The following is an 8,572-nucleotide window of genomic DNA, read 5'->3' on the forward strand; positions in this document are numbered from 1 at the left end:
AAGAGGCCAAACCCGGGAGAACATTACAAGACATGATTCTATTGTAGTTCATGTAATCGAAATAGGTATCGTGTACCATATAATTCAGATCTGAAAATTGCCCAAACCAGCGGATGATTTGGTTTATGGAGATATATATGCTTCAAAGTATTTATAAACAACAGTCTCCAAGCAAGAAGCCAGTAATATAGGTCCTTAGGACCAAATGAGAGAAGAAGCACGTAAATACTCGAATATAGTACTGAGTCCATCCAGGTACTAGTAAATGCGAATTAAGTCTTTCTATGAAAAAAAAAAAATAGATAATGAACTCAATATCATTACAATGGCTTCAGACTTTTCTTTCTAAAAAGTTCCAAAAAAGTTCATCATACATTTTTGTTTAAATCAAGCTTCTTGACTACGTCAAAAACATCTCTCAACATCCTCATATGACCCTCAGATTCTTTTATTGCACCGTTCAAGTATCCTTTGATATAGTCTGATGAAGGGGAAGGAGATGATGAAGTTGATGTTTCTGAGCATATGGACCTAGGTGGAGTCTGGTAAGTATCACAACTTGGGTTTGAACTTGATATCCATTCAAACATTCCACAACCTTTGTTTTCAACCTATAAAGCAAATATAATCATTTTATAAGAATACAAGAAAATAAACATTCAAATCTTAAACATCTGAAAAAAGTTTACAAAATTAAATTAAACAAAAAATTTAAAAAATCCATACCCCAGTTGATTGTGGACAGCACCAAAAATATCGACCATAATTCGCACTTGTTTTCGCAGTTCTGACCTTACATTGACCGTTCCCACAGTCACACATCTTAAGATGGTCAACCCACATGAAGAAGTGACAATTCATTGAACATTTAAAAAATTTCCTTCCAACATGTGACCCTGACTTAGAAGTGAAAACTGAGCAACCTTTCCCACAGTTCTCACACTTTGCAATATCACAAGCGGATATATTCGATGTCATCTGTAAGTTAACACAAACATTTTCAATACTCTATATGCATAGAAAATACTATTAAGTACACCCTCCATCTGAGTGATGGACAAAAAATAGGAGACTTCAATGGCACATAAACCAAATAAATTGGCAGCTCCTGCAATCCCTATATATACCATACGAAATAAACAATTATATAAATGGACAAATAAGAATGATGTTGTCCATATTTAAACCTTGAAATCATTCAGATAGAAACACATGAAGTACCAGTGTCTTAACCTGTCTTAATACTACATTTAATCCATTGTCACAGACTTAACATAAACCAAAAAGTTACTTAAACCAAACAGATACATTTTCTTGCTCAATAAAACCATTGTCGGGTATCCATCCAAACACTTACTTTTATCACCTCAATTCTTCTCAATCTCTGGCAAGTACATCTCAAGCAGATTTCGCCTATCTTCTACTTTTGTTCCCAAGAAGATAATGGCAGAATTCCGCTTGGCCATGAAATATTCCTTGGCCTTAAACTTTTGTTGAAAATTGAGGTCTGGAATGGCATCAACAGCATCTATAATGGCTCTCCCAAATTCAGTCTGAGATTCACTCATTACCATCTTTTCAATTGAGTTAGCAATCTGTTTCAATGGACTTACCACCTTTTCAGCTACACCCTTCTTCCTCTTTTCTCTGCCACTATTGACGGACCCAGTAGGTCTTCCTCGCGAACGGCTGGTACTACCAATGGGAGTGGAAGGAACACTTTCTTCTTCTTCAATATGTTCATAGTGAACACCATCATTGTTCCCTATTCCCTCAACATGAGTACCTGTCACGTCCATCATAACTTCAGTGGCAGCTTCAGAGGGGACTGTTGAATCATTCCCAGTTGCCATCTCTTTCCTTAGCAAAGCTCCAACTTCAAGGTGAATTGGGAGCACACTATGTTCCTTCCAATACTTTTGTTCTTTTTTCTAGCAATATAAAGGACAATGTCAATGTGCTTATGTTGTAAGTAAGAAACAAAAAACGCACAATTATATAGAAAGAACAATTTAAAGAATCCCATTATACCCTATATTCATTCCAGAAGTGTTGAGGAGCATCAAATCTCAATTCAGATGCATTCCAACCCAATCCACTTTGCTTTTGTAGGTCACTCAATGCTCTAAGCCTTTGCTTCCAAATCCGAAAGTGGTTTCTCACTTGTTCACAGTCGTAACTAGTAAAAAATTTCTCCTTCAGTTGGTTGGCAATTGCAATGAACATTTGCATGGCTGTATACCTGATATGCAAATTGATCTCCATGGCTGTATACCTGATATGCATTTAGGATTGAGTTCAGCCTTCCAACCTAAGTGGAAGTGGAAATCATATAGCTAAATCCAATCACCTAAAAAGAAACTTATTCTATATTTCTTGTGGCTGAAAGAGGATTAGATAATGCTTTATCATTACTTATTTTTTGAGCTGACAAGAAGTTTTGTTTTATCTCTTCTCAAGCATGGAAGTTGAAACAACCATTATAAAGTGTAAGCTACCCAACCATTCACAGCTGCCTTACTAGTAGCCAATCGTTTCAATTATGTTCCCTACTAACCCAGTAAAAGAAAAAAAAGGAAGCCCTAAGACCCAAGAATCACAGTTGAGTGAATTCCAAGATTATGGAGTTCATTGAAGGATACAGATGTATTCATCATTTAATCTTTTCCAATCTCAATGGCTTTTCCAAATATTAGGGGATTAACACTATGAGTCATTATTTCATGTTTGGTTTTATTGGCGTAGACAGGTTGGAGAATAAAATTTTCAGACTCAGTAGGAGACCTTTTCTAGGCTTCTGCATGGTTCTCAGTTCTATACACTAGGGATAAAAGCCAAACCTGGGAGAAAATGTCCGGCTAATGCTTCAACAGTTCTTGACACTAACAGATAGCTTCAACAGTTCCTGACGTGAACAGATCCTCAAGAAAATGAATGAGAGAGAGAGGGTGTGAGAGACTAATAGCACTTTAGTCTTTTCTTTTTAGAGTCAGAGTCTGTCTTACTCAAACTCTTTAAGTGTATGTGAGGTACTACAGCCTCAAAACAAATTTTGATGAATGAATTGATGAATTTGTTGCTTTCCTGGTCTTTGGATTTCAGGCTTAGAGCCTTGGACATTCGGGGATTTAGATGTTTACTCTGTGGATTCTGAGTGGTGCTTCAGTGGTTTCAGAAGTGAGACTTTGGTGGATTCCAAGCCTGCAATCAGGTGGATTCCTGAATGATTATCTTTCCCTAATCTCTATTCAATCCTCCATCTCATACCAAGTTAGGTTTTCTGAACTGTCTTCCCCGTGATTGCTATTCTGTTAGAATATTCTAGTTTAATTTTCAGGTTAGTTATAGTTCCAGTTTTGGGGTTAATCTTAATTTAACTCTGCTGATTTTTGGTATTTATTTGACTTACTAATTACAAGTTTCGGATTTTGTTTATCTCTCAGTTTTCCAATCAATTTTAGGAAACCTTCTCCAACTATTATTCTTCCAATTCTGGTTTCTTGGCTCTGATTTTAAATTTCTGTTTCCTGGTTTCAGTTCTTTGTTTGGTTATCTCTGTAATACCTTGAGTGTGCTCTGTCTTAGAGCCCCAAACTATCCATCGATTTTGCAGTTCTTTAACTGTCCTATTTCCTATAGGATTCTTTCGTAACATGAATCTAGCTATCAGTTTTCAATCAAACTTTACTGGAATGTTCCCCTTGATAAATATTTCACTCAACCTTTTGACCTAATCAGATTTATATTCATTAAGTTATTGATTTTATCTTAAATCTAGTTGTTCCTTATCCCTGCGATAGATGCAATGAAATCAATTCTGTTTTCAGTCATTCAACTTACAGTAAGAAACATATCACATAATCATATATTGTTTCACCATAGAAGAAGAAGAAGAAGAAGAAGAAGAAGAAGAAGAAGAAAAACTGAAACCGAATTTACATTACAGTAAGAACATGGTTCCAAAGAAGAAAAAAATCACATAAATGTCGAAATCTAACCTTAAATCAAACTTCAATTCTAGTTCTTCAAACCTTGGAGTCGATCGTCTGATTTGGAAATAGGGTAAACCCTAGATATGAAGTTACAACCTGAAAAATAGAAACCGAACTTCAATAATCCTAATAAAACACAAATGAAGCCCAAGAATACAAAGAAAAATACAAATAAGAGGAATCTCACCTTCAATCAACTCGGTTTTAGGTGTTCTTCTCAGATGCGAGCTGTCATGGCCAGAGGGTAAATGTTAGAAACCCTAGACACAAATAATGAAGAAGAAAAAGAGAAGGAAGAAAGAAGAAAAATACGAAGAAGAAGAAGAAGAAGAAAACTAATACGAAGACGAAGAGGAAGAGGAAGAGGAAGAGGAAGAAGATCTCGAAGCAGAAGAAGATGAGCGGAAGAAGACGAAGACGAGAAAGCAGAGGAAGCAGAGGAAGCAGAGGAAGCAGAGGAAGAAGAAGAAGAGGAAGCAGAAGAAGAAGAAGAAGAAGAGGAATAAGAAGAAGGAGAAGAAGGAGAAGAAGAATCGCAGAATCTTACCTGTTGCTTCACCGTCGCTGAACCTCGGTCGGACTTCACCGGGAGAATCGCAGGATGATGTGGAAATGGATTCAACTTGAATCCATCGCTTTTATACGAACCTCCGGAATCGTGACTCGATTCCGGATTAACCTCAATAGGTTAATCCGGATGAATCATGGTTTTTAGTTGGTTACCCTGATTCTACTGGCCACCATGACTCCGAACCGATTTTTCACAAAAATGAACCAAACGGTTTAATTTAAATTGGAAACTGATTCCCTGGGATCTGGTCCGATGGATAAATCGAACCAAACGCCCCCTAAGTGAGTAGCAGTGATGAATCACATCCCAACTACAATCATATTTTTTTCCTCCTGAAAATTGGAGGGATTTTGTTGCCATAGAATGAGCTGAGGCAGTCATAAGCTTATACTAGGCCACATATTCATGTATAGATCATGGGCCAACATCAAATGGGTCTAATTGAGACCTTGTACGGGTTCACTACTTTTTATTTGGGCTTGGGATTGGGCTTGGGCTTGGTCTTAATAATCTAATCTTGACTGAGCCCCACCATGGGTTATGACTTTAGGCCCATTCGATTGTACCATTTCTGACCCTTTTTATTCCTTCCTAGTGCCTAGTCTCTGGCTACTTTACAGGATTGTATACATGATAAGGGCCATCAATTAATTATCATAATGCATTCTTTTGTGTTAAAAATTTAAAATGATAAGAGAGAGATAACTGGTTGCGTCGCTCCTGCGCTGGTGCAAAGCTCAATGGGAGTGTGTGCTAGGATATTTAACATGAGGGATAAAGTGGTCATTTTCCTACCATGTGTCCAGGCATAGGAACGCACGACCAGGGATTTTCTTCAAATGATAATTAGGCATTAACGGAGTCTAGCAGTGGTTGGAAATTCACTTTTAATGATCATAACCAACCTTGAATGCTATCCTATAATCTGCAATTAAGAGAAAAAAAAGTGTGCACCTCATTAAAATGTGGACTCTTTCATAAGATGTTGACTTTAGGGTTTAGGTTTTAGGCTTTAGGCTTTAGGTTTTAAGACAATTATCATCAAATACCCTGAGAAAGGGCAGTAATAAAGGCTTTAAAGACCTTTGACCGGGAAGATTCTAGTATGAATATCCCTAATCTGTTTTTACTCCCACAAATAACACCATATCAATCAAGGTTCTAAGTATTGGTATTGAATCCGCTGGATCATATTCAAGGTTCTAAGTATCGGTATTGCACCCGCTGGATCATATTGATATCGGTTTTAGGGTAATATCTATACTTGGTGGATTCTGGATTGAGTATCAATATCAGATCAAGGGAAAAATTGTATAAAAATCCTATTTTTTAAATAAAAAGTAAAGATAAAACTGACGATTGATATGAACCAATCTGAATTTGTATCGGAGCAGAATTGGCTTCGATTCCCAAGTTTTAAAATCTGCTCCATATGGCAGGCTCCAACAAAGATCAGTCCTGAGCCCAAGCCCAAATCAAGGCAGGTTCGGCCTTTCCATTTGTTATGCTTAGAAGGGATTCCAAATAATTAGCTTCGACAAAGGCAGAAGGATACTTTAACCCATGTACAGTAGGGGTTGGGAGTCTAACAATGAAACTGATCAACTAGAAAAGCATGGTTCTAAAAATTGGATTAGATCAATTAGTATTGGCCTTGATCGATTCTCAATTCTGATCTTTCTAATGCAGAGATATGGCTCAAAGGTAAAAATGTAAGAAAAACTAATTTTATAAAAAATAGAAATAACTTTATCTGATACAATTCAATCCAGATCAATCACGATCGATATCAGCCTTGACCAATCTCAAGTGGATCCCAAGTCTTAGAACCTTATTCAGAAGTCTATTCATAAGGTCACATCATGATTCTGTTCGAATTGGCCACAGGGATCCTCCATATGTAGTTAAGTTAAAACTGCCCAATGTAACCTACCTTGATTGAACTTTTGCCCATAAAATATTTCTATTTTTAACAATAATTTGAGGGACTAAGTTTTCCATGGTGAAGTCACATCATCTTACCTTAGGATTAGATTGGATAAAGTTATTTCGATTTTGTACAATAGGCGGAGTTAATGATGAAATTCATCTATCCAAGAGTTTAAATCATAGGGTCACATAATGGTAGATGAACAGATTCCCTCTCCATTCTAGGCACGAAAAACTGTAGATGAACAGATTCCCTCTCCATCCTAGGCACGAAAAACTTTCTCCTAATTTTTTGTTTTCTAGTCAACCTATCAAACAATGCCTCGTGAGACTTTAACTAGTACTAGAAAGGTGAACTCTGGGGAAAGCGGGTGTGCCAAGACAGTAGGTGACGATAGGAGAATCAAGTTCATGACCTCTTGAGAGCGTAGATTTGTCTCCATTGCTTAATTTGAGCTAACACTTTAAAAATCTAATTGCAAATCCCTCTATGTTTTAATTTTTTCCGCCCACTATAATACCTCTGGTAAATGACAACACCTAGTGTGAAAGAAAAAGACTGAGTTTTCCTTCATCTATGGATCATCATTACACTCCCACATCTTATTGTAGAAGTTGAAATTATCTCTCCCCATGTGAATCTTTTTTTTTTTTGTAAGCTCTCCCATGTCAATCTGATGGTACTAATAGCTATGGTGAGGGGATAGGTCCTCTCTGGTGCCCCAGTACGCTCAGTGCATATCGGATGACTAGCAACTTTTGGGCATTCACTCTTGGTTGTCAGATGTGCACTGGGTGCACTTGAGAGTACTTGTTTTCATTGTGAGGGGAATGACTCCGTCGCCACAAAGCATTAGAGAGGGTTGTTTGTTCTATGGACCTATATCCATTTGTGAGCATAGTTAGCAAATTCGGATTCGGGAATTATTTGGACGGAGAATTATTCGGAATAATTCGGACGATTAATTTAAGGATTCGGTCAAAAAATCTTATTGGGGTTTTTTTTTAAAAAAAAAATTGTTTTTTTATTTTTTTATTTTGGTTTTTTTTTTTTAAATAATGTTTAAATGGACCGAATAATTCGGTTTAATTTGGATTTGGTCCGAATTATTCGCGATTTATATTCATTTTGGAAAAAGTCACGAATTTTAAAGAATTTTATTTTTAATTCGGATTTGGTCCGAATTTTTGATAAAATTCGGAAAAATTCGGTTCAGCCGAATAATTCGCGAGTTATTCGGCCGAATTGATAACTATGTTTGTGAGTGGATCCTATTATAAATATGGGAAAATGTTTTCTATCCCTTCTATGAAATAACATTTCTACTCCCTACTGAGGGAGGAGAGAGATACCCCAGGGTTCTTGGCATAGGTGACGCTTTAGGACAGGAAACATGTCCCCAATAAATATATGGGAAAAATGATCTCTACACACTGTAGGGTATCATGTACCCTCTTTTGATGGAGGGTATCATGTATTCTCGTAAACTCTCTTTTTTCCCCTTATATGTGGAGCTGTATGTACAAACACATGTCAAATTTTAAATTAACCACATGTTAAAATTCAGTCGAAATTTCAATTATTTATCTTCTCGTGTAATGGCATACTCCCTCATAGTCCTATGCACCCTCTTTATAGACTTGGATTTTTTAGTGGTTTGTTTTGCTACCTAACCAATTAGAATTGGATTAAAACTTTATATAAAAAAGGGAAATCTAAGGGTCAACCTGTCTACAAAATTTTGGTTCCATTAAAACTACAACATAGCACATATTTTATACTAGGTGATGCTTAATAAAATGTGCCTTCATGAATGTCTTGTAACAATATTGTTTTATCTCAACCCCAAGGGGTTAGTGCAGCTAGCATGGAGGGGACATAAGACTCCACCTTTGGAAGCGAGGTCTCGTGATCAAAACTTCGCCACTACATAATTCCTTGGGGCCACCCACCTGAGGTTCACTAGGGCCCAGAAGCTCCTAGTTCATACGCCAGGGGGGATTTAGTCAGCCTAAAGTCGGATACCCCTCCTGTCTACAAAAAAAAAATATATATATATATATATATATCCTCTATTAT

General features: G+C 36.8%; 1 long non-coding RNA gene across 1 annotated transcript; it reads right to left on the reverse strand.

Annotated features, from left to right (window-relative positions):
- Nucleotides 1–4,027: 4,027 nt before the first annotated feature.
- LOC122084261 lies at nucleotides 4,028–4,653 on the reverse strand. The gene is made up of 3 exons (XR_006141856.1): nucleotides 4,540–4,653; nucleotides 4,180–4,220; nucleotides 4,028–4,088 (listed from the first exon to the last, which is right to left on the reverse strand). It is a non-coding gene; the product is annotated as an uncharacterized LOC122084261 (long non-coding RNA).
- Between the last annotated feature and the right edge of the window lie 3,919 nt (nucleotides 4,654–8,572).

This window comes from Macadamia integrifolia, chromosome 7 (assembly GCF_013358625.1).
Source record: "Macadamia integrifolia cultivar HAES 741 chromosome 7, SCU_Mint_v3, whole genome shotgun sequence".
Lineage (NCBI taxonomy): Eukaryota > Viridiplantae > Streptophyta > Magnoliopsida > Proteales > Proteaceae > Macadamia > Macadamia integrifolia.